We start from the raw sequence: 14,478 nt of genomic DNA on the forward strand, positions 1-14,478 counted from the left end.
AGTATTCCCATTTTTATAATAAGCAAAGGTGGAAATGTTTCTTTTTGTATGAATGTTTGGAAAAATTTGGAGATACACAACCAAGTATCCTGCTTGTTGCTTTGTGTGCCAAGGGGGTAGGAGAGCTAAACAGTGGTCCAAAAGGGGAAAGGAGAACAAGAAGCTAGCAGGGCTCCGAGGTTGTCCCTGATGTCAAATGAAATATTCTGGATCTCAGGGCCGGCCCGTGGCTCACTCGGGAGAGTGTGGTGCTGATAACACCAAGGCCATGGGTTCGCATCCTATATAGGGATGGCTGGTTCGCTCACCGGCTGAGCGTGGTGCTGACAACACCAAGCCAAGGGTTAAGATCCCTTTACCGGTCATCTTTAAAATATATATATATATATATATATTCTGGATCTCTCCAGAGTACAACTCTAAGGTGCTAATCACATCATTTGGAAGCAATCTTCTGTTTATAAAGTGGTTTCCCAGGTTAATAGGTTTGTAGGGAGAGAATGTCCACATCACATTAATGATTACCTTTAATTCATAGGTGGTTTTGTGTTTTGGTTTTGACCTTGCCTGTTGTGAGCTCTGGAGGCATGAATCCATCAATGAATGATGGAAGATGAGAGAAGATGCTGTGTGTAAAGCACCTAGCAGGGAACCTGGAAAACTCTAGGTGCTCCCTGATGTTAGTTCTATCTACTCCTTATCTCTGACACATCAAATCTTTGGAGATTGTTGGGTTTCTGGTTGTCCAATTTCTGCCCCTGCCATTTCTTCTTTCCTGCTTTTTTGGATTAGGTGACATTTAGAATTCCATTTAAATTTTTGATTGACTTTTTAGCTATACCTCTTGGCATTATTTTTATTTTTTCTAGTGGTTGCTAAAGAGATTGAAATATACATCCCTTTAGCTCAGTTGGTTAGAGCACAGCTTGTGATACCAAGATCAAGAGTTCAGATCCCTCTACCAGCCAGCCACTAAAACAGAAAACAAAACAAAAAATACATTTCAAAAAACAACAACAAAACTAAAAACAATATATACATCTTTAACCTTTCCTAGTCTACTTAGGGTTCATAATATGCCACTTCACATAAAATATAAGAACCCTGCAACTCTGTGGGGCCATCTCCCACCCTTTCTTTATTCTATAGTTGTAGTATGTATACATCTTTCCATATCCAACAAACCAAAATACAAAGTTTTGAGCCTTTAGGGCTGGCCCATGGCTCACTTGGGAGAGTGTGGTGCTGATAACACCAAGGCCATGGGTTCGGATTCTGTATAGGGATGGCCGGTTAGCTCACGTGGGAGAGCGTGGTGCTGACAAAGTTATGAGCCTCTGTGTCAAGCGGTCATAATAAAGAAACTAAGAGGAACAAGTAGTCTTTCATACTCACACAAATACAATTTCCAGTGCTCTTCTACAAAAGGGTTCTAATGCACTTTGAGAAAAAGGATATAGTTGTGGAAGCCAGAGAATTATACAAGGCAAGACACATATATTACAGAACTTACAGGTAGTGGAAAGAATCCCCAAGAGTCAATGGGAATATCTGGCTGATTCAGACCCTAACCTTCACTTTTCCTGGGTTGAATTTTATTTCTCTAATCAATAATCTCCAAAGCCATGTGGAATCTTTTTTCTCTTATGCTTTGACATGATCAGATTTAATAAAATCTGCAAGGAAAACATCAGTAAAGCTGTGCTGATTCCACCACCAAGCAGGACCTGAGGTAACAGCAAGGATGGGAGCAGAAACCAGACGGAGCCTTGGGGAGACCTTGCACCTGGCTCCTTGCACACAGGCCCCCAGGCTCACATCCCCCTCCCTTCTGCTTTTCATTTCCCACATTCTGTTCTCTCAGCTCCCTCTTTTTAAACCCCTCAGGAAATCTGAGTCTTTGAGTTGGCTTTACTCTGTCCCTTCTCCTTCAGGTTTACGGGACAGATGGGTTAGCCCAACATCTGTCCTCAGGTCACTGGTATTCCTGAATGCAAGCTGGCTTCCATTTTCACCAACATTTGACTTTTGAGTTTGTTTTTGTTTTTTATTTATATTTTTTAATTTTGTCATTACCCAATGTAAACATTTTTTGTGGCTTGAGTTTGTTTTTGAAAGGGGGCAGGCAGCCGGATCTGTGCCCCGTAACATAAAGACTTGCCCCTGCAGAAGATTCAAGCAGAATCTTGTAAAGAAATGGGAGAGTGACAGTCCCCCTTTGGTGTCTTCATCCGTTAACTTCCTCCAGCAGAGGTAACCACTTGCAACAGTTTTTCCTCTTTTCTCTAACCTTTTCCTTTGTATGCATTTGCATGTCTGTGTGTATCTAGAGGTATCCTTTAATGTAAATGAGTTTTATTTTTCTTTAACAACATCTGGGATCTTCCCGTGTCCACAGTGCTTATTACAGATGAACCATAATTTCTTCCCCTATGAATGGAAAACTAATAACATAAAGTAACCAAGCACTTATGGCCTGTCTCTTTTTTTTCTTGCAATTAGCTCTTTCTTTCATCCTAAAGCAGAATTTACCAAGACTGGATTGTTCATCTAATAATGGGTGATAGAAGCTGGCTTGGACTGTTGTGAAAGAAGTAAAGTTTTACTGTATAAAAAATTATTTTGTAATTTTCTTTCATTAGATACTTACTCTAGGTATTGATAATTCAATAACTTAGTGAAGTCTTTAACCTGTAATATGAAGGAAATCCATATTAAATAGAAGCTTACCTTAGAGCTCCTGTGGCTCATAAACGCATTGACCAGCAGTTTTGGGGCTGGAGGTCCTTGGTCTCTCGCCAGTTCTGACACAGGCTGAGTTGAACTTGAGACAGTGGAAGACCTAAGAGTTGTGAGAAACCATGTTTGATATCTTCCTGATCTTGACTTTGTGTCCTTTCTTTTATTTATTACTTTTTATTTTAAAATTAAAAAAAAATTTGTTGGTGGCTGGCCTCCGTGAGGAATTTTGTTTATTTCTGAGCAGTAGAGATCACTGAGCAGTGTGCACACTCACTGCATCTGCTGTAGGATGATGTCAGTTGAACTTGCCCAGGATTTTAGGCAAAATGCCCAGAAATGTGCTTTAGGGTTTTTTTTTTTTCTTAGTATACTCATTGTTACAAATCATACTTATTCTTTATGCCCCTTACCTAATGTCCCTCCCCCTCCTCTCCTTCCCCCCTTCTAGGAACCACAGATTTGTTCTCTCCATCTGATAGATTAACTGATCCTCTGTTGGTTTGTTGCCAAGATGATCTGTCCAGTACTGAGAGAGGTGTGATCAAATCCTCCCCTATTATCATAAATCAGATGCTTCTTCTGTTATGCTGGAGTGTGCTGTGTGGAGAGAGAAGAACTCTTCTTTTTTTATTTTTTATTTTGGTCTCTGCTGGTGCCTCTCCTTGTGACAATGAAATTTAGAGTCTGGCGTGCCATCTGTATGGTGGCCGTGACTGCTGCCATAGAGACTAGCCACTTTTGCAGCAGTAACAGCAATTGTGGTGGCTATGGTGGGCTACATGCATAGAAATGGTGTTTTTGGTGTGCCTTTTACCTGTTGTGGCTGGGTTTGGCTTCCCCCAGCTTGATGCCACAGGACCCCTAGGTCTTTTTGTTTTTGGCCACTGGCGGGTACAGGGATCGAATCCTGATTTTATCGGCACCACACTCCAACCAGCTGAACTAACTGGCCAGCCCAGATCTGTCTTTTCATTCCCATTCCATTTCTTGAGCTGTCTTTTCATTTAAGGATATTTTGAAAAGCTCATTCATCAAGTAGTTCTTTTTCTACTCTCTTAACTAGCACCAGTCTTAGATCCCTTCCTATAAATTTGCTACCAGGATTTCTATGAGAGGCATTATCAAAAAAAATTTTTTTTTTCCTTGAGTGCCCAGGATTAAAATTTTCAATCATCTGTCTTCTGTGGATACCTTAATTACAGCACCTGGCATTTAGCTGGTTTTCCATTAAATAATAATTGAATGAATGAACTGTTAAACCTGAAGCGTTCAGATTTTCTGACTATACAATTGTGTCTTATTTTATTTTTACTAGTGGTTGTTTTATTTAAGAACTATTTCCATCTCCCCTCTAGCCACAGTTACATGAGTTGGCCACTAAAAAAAAAAAAAATCATATAGGGTATAACTTTCCTTTCTGGTTAAAAAAAAAAAATTCAAAAATATTATTTTTACTTAATAAACTTTGATTGTAGTTTCTATGTCTAAGACCTGATGCTTAACCTAGTCTTGTGAAAAGGAGCTCCCTCTAACATTGCCACATACCTGTAGTCTTTTTCAGTTTAATAAGTGTATGATGTTTTTATGTGTTATGCTGTCCTTAATTCATTCCTATATTTAGGTATGAATGTGTGTTTATGTGTGTATGTGAATATATTTTCTAGGGCAAGTATCTAGCAACAGAGTTAACTACAGGCTATGACTTTGTGTTGGAATGCTCTGTGTTAATAGCTGCTCTCAAAGATTTTACCGAGTTACGACATCATCAGCATCGTAGGGTCTCCCTGTAAATACAGATAACAATTAAAATATTAACCTCAGAATATATCATACATTTCTATGAAGCAATTAGGAAAATAAACCCAATAGAAAAACAGGGAAAAAAAACATGAGTAATGTTCACCCAGATTCAGATTTAATTACATTAGTCTGAAATGCTGAATCTGCATTTTTTCAACCTCCCTAGGTGATCCAGAGTCCATTCAGGGTTGAGAACCACAAGACAGAGTCACATTTGCAGTGGGTCTTGAAATATCAGTAGATTCACATAAGAAGGAAAGAGGGGTGAAGAATTCTGGATGGACATGGGACAAGAACAGGAGATGTGTAACTAAGCAGGCAGGGGTGGGAACTCCTCCTGCAGACAGACACCTAGAATCTTGTCATTTCAAAACTGGAAGGAGCCATAAGGACAATTGAATTTGTCTGCACACATCTCTCCTCCTGGCTGCTTATCAGTCCTGCTACTAAAAATGTTTTTCATGTATATGTATATGCAGTATTTATCACATACATAATTTATGAAACATAGATATATATAAAGTTGGTACTTCATAGTATGTTTGCAACTTTTATCTGAGTTATGCTGAATTCCATAAGAATTCTATGAATCCAAATTATTAACCCCATTTTATAGCTAAGGAAACCGAAGCCAGTGAACATCAGTGACTGACTTTGGCAGCTGAGTGAGAACAAAATAGACATTTTCAGAACAAATAAAAAATACAAGAGTTCACCTGTAGACCCTCAACTGAAGGAATTTCTGAAGAAAGTGGTATATATTCAGGGGCACCTTAACAGAAGAAGGTGTGCTGTAATTGCTAGGATCACTGCAAAAAGAACAGAAATTGGATACATAACTTCTAACCTAGTAAAGAAAGGTGAATTAAAATATATAGATGCAAAATGAAGCATAAAAGAAGGAAGAAAACAGCATAAAATAGGAAAACATAAAACAAAGTTTATGGTACAATAAAATCCAGAATGGGGTGTCATAACACCAAGGTCAAGGGTTCAAATCCCTGCACTAGCCATTTGCCAAAAACCAACCAACCGAAGAAACAAAATTCACCCATTTACACTAAATGTGAGTGGACTGTAACTCAAGGATAATATTAAAATTTATATTTTCCTTTTTTTTTTTTTTTTTGTGGTAGTTGGCTAGTATGGGGATCCGAACTCTTAACCTTGGTGTTACAAGGCTGTACTCTAAATCAACTGAGCTAACCAGCCTGCACTAAAATTTATATTTTTTTATTTCTAGTTATTTCTATTTCCATTTTCACATTTAATTATATTTTAAAATTTATATTTTTAAGAGACACATCTAAAACATACTTATACACTGAAAGTAAAAAAGTGGAAAAATATAGAACCATGAGAAAGTTAACTTACTCAAAATCTGTATAGTTATATCATTATTATTATTATTTCTTGTCAGCTGCACAGTTTGGTGATCTGAACCCCGGACCTTGGTGTTTAATACTGGCCTCTAATCAACTGAGCTAACCAGCCAGCCCTGTACAGCTATATTAATATCCAACAAAATTGACCTTAAGTCAAAAAGCATTATAAAAGGTAAAGAAATCAATTATGATAATATGTGCAAATCACTAGAAGATAAAGCAACAACGTAGGTCTATGAACAAAAGCAAGACAGGATTTATAAAAGCGGATCTAGAGTTTATGGAATAATGACACTCCCTCCTGCCCCTTTTGTAAGTTAATTGGCTTATCAGTGCCCTCCAGGAACACACCTATGGTTAAACAAAGTTGGGTTTATTAACTCCCAGCAAGAAACTCCCTGCAAGAAAGGAGAATGCTCACCATTGGGGAACCACAGGGTGTCCCAGTATGGGAAGGTAAAAAGGACTTAATAAGGGATTTCAGCTGTGTTAGGTGATTTGGGGAAGCTTTAAGTCTGTGAGGCTTTGCTCTGGATTGGATGCTGTAAGGAATCAGGGGTAATTTAATGATTGGGGATTTGGGGAGGGGGATTGGATTTGGCCTGTATGGGGATCCAAACCCTTGACCTTGGTGTTATCAGCACCACACTCTACCCTAGAGAGCTAACCAGATAGCCCTGACTGGGAATCTTAATAAATCTTATCTAGAAGGCAGGAAGAATAGATGCGGCTAAAGCTACAACTAGTCGAAAAGCACATGGCTCCAGGGGGACCTGTTGTCTGAACCTCATCGAATCTTCCTACCCATGTGGAAGGCTGCATAGACGCGGGCCAGAAGGGGGTCCTCTAAAGTACAGGAAGGCCCCTCTCTCCCTGTTTAAAGGTAGTACTGGTATTATCAACTTATATTTCAATCCAAGGTGCCAGTTCTGTCACAGCATAATTAACACTGGATAATATCAACACTTAAAGGGCTGGCTGGTTAGCTCAGTTGGCTAGAGTGTGGTGCCAATAACACCAAGGTCCAGGGTTCAATTCCTGTACTGGCCAGCTGCCAAAAAAAATTAAATCAACATTCAATAATAATAATTATTCACCTATTAAGTGAAAGAAATCTCAATGTTATTTCAAGTTGAATTTCTGTAGTTACTATTAAGCATTTAGGTGTTTACTGGCCATTGGATTTCCTCTTTGCTGACCTAAGACCATTTTGATTTTATTTTTTTCTGCTGAATTGTAAGAACTTCTTGTATGTTAGGGAAATCAGCAGTTTGCCATATGAGTTGCAAAGATCCGCCCCCCACCCCTGCAGTTTTCCTTTTTACCATATCATAATAGGGTTGGTCATCCAGAAGATTTTATTTTTAATTTTAATATGGTCAATCTTCGTAGTCTTTTCATCTTTCTAATTTTATTATTTTCATTTTTTACTTTTTTGTTATTTTATTATATTTCTTTTTGGTAGTCTTCTCATTATGACTTGTGGGGTTTGCATCATGGTGAGAAAGATGGTCTCCACTCCAAGATTATAAAATTGTACACCTATGCTTTATTTTCTTCTAGCCTATTATAGTTTCATTATCTTCACATTAAAATATCTGGTCCATCTGGAATTTTTTTTTTTTTTTTCAAAAGATGACCAGTAAGGGGATCTAACCCCTTGGGAGAGCGTCAGCACCACGCTCTCCCAAGTGAGCCACAGCCCAGTCCTTGGAATTTATTTTAACATTAAGATTTGATTTAGGGCTCTTGCTTTCCTTTTATTTCAAGTGGCCCTTTTATTCCATTGACTCAAATCATCATCCTTTGGTCTGACCTGCCTGTGGTGTAAACACACCTTATCTCCTTAACAACACCCTAAACCCCTCAAGGACAAGGACTGTGCCTTCCTTCTGTTGGGACCCTCCTGGCAACTGGCAGATCTTGGGTGGTTGGCAATTACTTGGGGGTGAACTGGAGGGCTTGCTGTGCCATTTAGAGAGGAAGGATGTGTTTACCGTGAACAGTCAATGAAATAATACTGGAAAGTTGATACTTGCGATGTTATATTGAGACAGTGGTATCCATAATATGTTGAAGAGGAGAATGGTGGTTATCATTTTGGTCAAGAAAGGCCATAATTCCTTGCCAACTTCACTGCACGGGTCCCTCCTTCCCCTCCCCACTCCCCTTCCCCCAAATCAAACAGTGGCTACAAATCAATCACATTGTGTGTGCCTCAGCTGACTTGGGATCCCAGCTGACCTCAGGTTCTTTTTTTGTTCATTTTTTAACTCATGTGGCTTAGCATCAAGATCATGATATGCTGGGGAAGGAGGGAGTAAACCGTAATAGTAAATAGTAAATTTCTTTTCCTTAATTTTCTTTGCTGTTATTGTAACTATAATAAGTAAAACCTTTTTAAAAGCCTAAATTATTTTCATATTTACAGATATGTGGGCTGGCCGGTTAGCTCAGTCAGTTAGAGCGCATCCTCGTAACATGAAGGTGAAGGGTTCAGATCCCAATACCAGCCAGCCCATTACAAAAAAATACACAAATATGTAATCACAGATGTGTTAATCTTCCCAGATTTGTTTCCTGCTGTCTCTGTGAGCTGGTCTCTCCTGCATGTGTGACTTCCACAGGTACTGTTATTTCACAAAGTGGCTGCTCCCACCTCTTCCCACCAAACTCCCCCAGGTCAGTTTCTGAAAGCAGATTGGATCCAGTCATGTGAGCCCAGGTGGTATTTGTGGACTTCTAGTAATGATCTCTGACACTTACGGCCTAGACCACATACAAAACCTTAACCTCCTACGATGCTAAAGCTTATTATCCCCACAATCATACTCATCCCCACAATCATACTCATCCCCACAATCATACTCATCCCCACCACATGGTCGTCCAACAATAACATAATCTGAATCGACTCAACAACCCACAGCCTGCTGATTAGCCTCATCACTCTTCTTTCCTTGAACCACAACAATGAGAATAGCACAACCACATCATTAAGCTTCTTCTCAGACCCCCTCTCAGCCCCCTTCTAGTACTAACAACCTGACTCCTCCCCTTAATAATTATCCCGAGCCAACACCACCTCTCCAAAGAAACACTTATTCGAACAAAACTCTATATCCTCACATTAACCTCACTACAAATTCTCCTAATCATAACATTTCCTGCCACAGAACTGATCATGTTCTACATTCTATTTGAAGCAACACTAATCCCAACCCTGATTGTCATCAACCAATGAGGCAACCAACCAGAACGATTAAATGCAGGACTCTACTTCCAATTCTACACCCTCTTTGGCTCCATGCCACTGCTAATTGCACTAACCTCAACTCCACTGGCTCATTAAACCTACTGTTGCTTCAACATTGAACCCAAACACCCCTACCCTCGTGATCCAACACCCTCCTATGAACAGCATGCATAACAGCATTCATAGTAAAAATACCAGTCTACGGACTTCCCTTCTGATTACCAAAAGCACACGTAGAAGCCCCTATCACTGGATTCATAGTTCTCGCAGCCATCCTCCTAAAACTAGGGGGACAGGAATGATGCGATTCACCATCATTCTAAACCCCCAGCAAGCTCCCTAACCCACCCCTTCCTTGTTCTCTCCCTATGAGGAATGATCATAACAAGCTCTATCTGTCTACATCAGACAGACCTAAAATCCCTCATTGCCTACTCGTCCACCAGCTACATAGCCCTAGTAATCATAGCCATCCTAATCCAGATACCCTGAGGATTCACAGGAGCCACAGCCCTAATAATTGCTCATGGGCTTACATCATCACTCCTATTCTGTCTTGCAAACTCCAACTATGAACGTGCCCACAGTCGAACTGTAATCCTAGCCCGCGGACTGCAAACACTCCTCCCCCTAATAGCAACATGATGACTACGAGCCTCCCTGACAAATCTAGCCCTCCCACCATCAACCTAGTTGGAGAATTACTTGTAATAATAACGTCATTCTCCTGATCAAATATTATAATTATCCTCATAGGACTCAACATGCTAATCACGGCCCTATACACCCTATTTATACTAATCTCAACACAACGAGGTGCTCTCACACACCACATCAGCAGCATCAAACCATCCCTCACGCGAGAGAGCTCCCTGACACCCGTACATATTATCCCACTTCTGCTCCTATCCCTCAACCCCAGAAAAGTTCTAGGGCCCCTTTACTGTAAATATAGTTTAAACAAAACATTAGGCTGTGAACCTGACAACAGAGACACAAAACCCCTTGTTTACCAAGAAAGACCTCAAGAACTGCTAATTCTTATGACCATACCTAAAACTATGGCTTTCTTACCTTTAAAGGATAGAAGTGATCCATTGGCCTTAGGAATCAAAAATTTGGTGCAACTCCAAGTAAAAGTAATAAACCTACCCCTATCCCTAACTATAATTTCACTTGTTATTCTCATCACCCCCATCATCCCCGCCCTTACCAACACGCACAAACACTACCTCCTATGACCACTGTCTTCTCCTCCCACTTGTTGAAAAAATTATGGCTGAGCTCTGTCCATCCTACTTCCAGATCTGGTAAAACAATTGAACCAGCATGTTTTGAGCAAATACCTTGGCCCAGCACTGTCTTGGGTACTTGAAACATTCAGGAAAGAGCCAGGACTTTGTAATCATGTTGGAATGACGAGGACTGAAGCCATATTGGGACCTAAAACCTCACAGACTCTAAAAGATTTTTAAGAGACTCAGTTTTTATTCTTAGCATGCATTTCTCTCAGTTCCCTCTTTTCCCATGGTTATTTGATATTTTGAGCCTTGGTTATGGGGTGACATTATTTACATAAATGTAAAGTTGTTTTCCAGCCAGCCTGAAGCTGCAAACTTGCTGGGAGGCACATACTATCCAGACCCTGAGAAATCAAGGGAGACATCAGTAAAGCTATGTGGATTCCACCCCTCCAGCAGGACCTGAGGGTCTGGGAGCAGAGGCGAGATGGACCCTTGGTGAGAACTTGCACTTGGCTCCCTGCACGGAGCTCCTGTAGCTCATGCCCCCTCCCTCCTGCTTTTCCTTTCCCACATTCCATTCCCTCACCCCCTCTTTAGAAACCCCTCGGTAAACCTGAGTGTCTGAGATGGCTTTAGCCTGGCCCTTCTCCTTCAGGCTTACTAGAGAGATGGGTCAGCCCAACATCTCTCCTCAGGTCACTGATGTTCCTGAATAAAATCTTACTTCCATGTTCACCGACATTTGAATTTTGGGGTGCTTTATTTTTATTTAGGGGGAAGCAGCCAGACTTGGGTTTGGTAATAATATTTGGCAAGCCTCAGCCAGGAGCTGAGTGCCCCCTGCCCCCTCCGCCTCATCTCTGTCTCAATCGCACAGATCTAGTTTCAAAAGATGGGCCTGCCCCCGGTGCCCAGGAAGTGAGTTAAATCTGTCAGTTTCCTCATCTGTAAAACCTGATCGTGCAACTTTGAAAGATCCTTATGCAAATGGGTATGATTAGTCACCTGTACTAGATTAATCCACCGAAGTAGGATCTGGAAAGAAGAAAGTCTGCGAGAAAGACCACGCAAGAAGATGTCACTGGTTACTGACAAGACTGCCACTCTGCAGCCGGCTGTTTTTCACTCAGACTCTATACATCTTTGCTTATGTGTAAAATTTGGTAATGAAAATTATGGTGCAGACAGGGAAAACAGGCCAAAAGCAAAAGCAACAGTTTCAAGATTATATGGCAGAAACCAGACCTGTCATTAGTCGTATTCCATGCTACCTTCCACACCATGGATTTTTATCTCTAGTTTTGTTCGTTAGCTACATGTGACACTGGTCATAGGTTTCAGGGACGTTTGCGCTCATATGCCTGATGACATACGTAGGAAGGAGATGCTAGAATGATGATCACCACTGTGCAGAAGGGGAGACTGGGGAGGTCCTGAGAATCACAGTGGCTTGTCCAGGGTCACATAAGTGATAAGAAGGAGGCGCTGGGGCTGAACCTACATGAATCTCCTCCAAGCTGTGAAGCTGGCTGCACCCAGGCCTTGCACAGGGGTGCGATCAGGCAGTGATGGTGGAAGTGTGGGCAATAGAGGGAGTTCATGGGGAAGGAGGGTCAGCAGTCAGGTACCCAGACGGGCAATTACAGTCTTGTACACAGAGGAGGGGTTCAGGAAATGAAGTACCAGGAATTGACCTCACTTCCTTGAGAACAGACCCCAACAGAACTCGGAACTCAGTAACCTGGCACCCACATTCTATACACAGCCCCTTCCCCAGCTCACTTGGCCACAGGCAGAGTGAGATGTTGTGCTGTATCCCGAGGTCCCGGGGCAGTAGCCCCAGGCAGCCCTGTGCTGAGAGGCTTGTCCGCTGCTTCCGGCGCTGGGTCAGCCCTCGCCCTGGACTCCGGTGGCCGTTTGGCAGGAGGTCCCCAAAGGTAATGTCAGGTGTCCCAGGGGAGGGCGGGCCAGGCCAGGCCAGCACTGTGAGCCTCCCTGGGTGACCGCACACCTTCCTCCTGCGTGTGGGGGGAATGGGGACATGGGACAACCTCCCTGGGCAGAGGCAGAGGGTGGGGTGTTTATAAACCTGCTGGTCCTGGTGTGTTCACACTTCAGGTCATGGCTAGAGGGTGAAAGGGGACTGCCGGGGTGGCAACCACCACCCTGTACATTAACCCTGGACCCTCAGGCTCACTTCTCATGTCCTCCCTGGGGTTAAGACTGGCCTCCAGCCCCTTCCGTCCTGGGTGTTCACGGTGCTGTCGCTGTGCATCTCCTCCCTGTCCTATCCTAGAGTGAAGAGAAGTCTTCCCTAAGCCCAGATGCCACCCACATGTTGTGGCCTGTCCCGGCAGGCACCCTGCAAAAGTGGGTGGAGTACCTGGTGCCCACTGTCATGCGTGGCAATGACTCCTATGTGCACGTTTCTGCTAAACTACAGAAACTTCGCCACTCCCCAGCAGGCGCTGGATCTGCTTTTCCTCAGGTGAGCACTCTGTCCCTCGATCACACAGTGTCACTCAGCCGCCTCCCAGCTGTGAGTCTTGGGACTGTCACCACACCCCTCTGAGCCTCAGCTTCCACCTGTGTTCGGTGGGTGGTAACAGGAACAAGCTCCAGTGGGTCCCCCATGGAAAGTGCTGCTCCTGAGTCCAGCCCTGTGGAAAGTTCTGCTGGAGGGGCCACGGTCGTCCTCATTCAGGATTCCTGCCCCCCCACGAGGAAGTCTCTGTCACACCCTCACTGACCTCGTTGACTTGGGCTTCACTGTTTTCACATTTGAGATCCTATCTGTAGGCTTCTGGGAGTATTCAAAGCAGGGAGACCGGGGGCTGGCAGAGGGGCTTCAGGTGCACCCAGATATCTTGGGAGGAGTCGGTTGGGGTTCATTCCTTCAACAAACATATTTGAAGTCACACTATGCGCAGTGACTTTCTGGGCACTGACTATATTCCAATGAACCGAGGAGACTACATTCCCTGCCCTCCTGGGTTTCCATTCTAGTCAGAGGTCAGTCAACCACAACATAAGTGAGGAGCAGGTAGTGCCACCATATGGTAGACGTGACACCTCCCTGGTCTCCTCTAGGTACAGAAGCATCCTTTTGGATTATCATGGGGATGGCGGACCCCTGGAGCAGCTAAAAGGGTAAGTAGGGTTTGGGTCCAGATGGAGGGGCTCCCATCTCCACAGAACTGTGTGTGGTGTATGGGAGCCTGTAGATGGGGGAGCTGGCAGATTTCTGGCTCCCACACATCTTATGATTCCTGCTACAGGGCTGAGGGCTCAGGATTTCCCTGCAGGGAAATTGAAGGCTCCCCCCATGGAGGCTTTTCCCAGCCCCTCCTTGGTTGCCAGGCCCATCTCTGCCAGGGCTGGACATTGGAGGGGCTGGTCTATGGACAGGCAGGGGCAGAGGGTACAAGACGGCAGCTCACTCAGGGGAGCCCTGGGAGGGCAGCATAGAGGGATAGGCCAGGCCTCTGATGCTGCTGCCCACCTGTCTCCTCCCAGCGCCATGTCCTCCATCCTAAAGCTCTGGCTGGAATTCTATTCCATTGACTTCCACGAGCCTCCTGAGTTTCCTTCTTTGAAGTTTCTGTTGGCATATGTACACATCAATCTGCCAGGCTCAGAGGTGGAGCGCAAGGCTGATCTTCTTCTGGCCCAGCTGGAGAAGCTGGAGCACCTGGAGCCCAGTGAGGCGGAGACTGAGGGTGAGGAGGAAGAGGGTGGGTGCCTGTGAGGGTTTGGGGAGGGGGCTGGGCTGGGCCACACAGAGCAGAGTTTCCAGAAGCAGGCTGGGGACAGGGGCACTGAGTACTCAGAACAATCATGCAGTGTTCTGCAGTATGGTAAGACTTCCTGAGGCTGGGTCTCTGGACTTGGTCTTCTCAGAAAGACAGTGTCATTGGAAGAGACATAGAAACTCATGTTGATATTTTCAATTGTTGTCCCTCCAGTTCCAGCTTCTGCCCAGGCTGAACAACTGTCCCAAGGGCTAAAGACATCTTCAGCTCCAGCTCCAGCTCCACCTCCACTTCCAGAG

This window comes from Cynocephalus volans, chromosome 5 (genome assembly GCF_027409185.1).
Source record: "Cynocephalus volans isolate mCynVol1 chromosome 5, mCynVol1.pri, whole genome shotgun sequence".
NCBI lineage: Eukaryota > Metazoa > Chordata > Mammalia > Dermoptera > Cynocephalidae > Cynocephalus > Cynocephalus volans.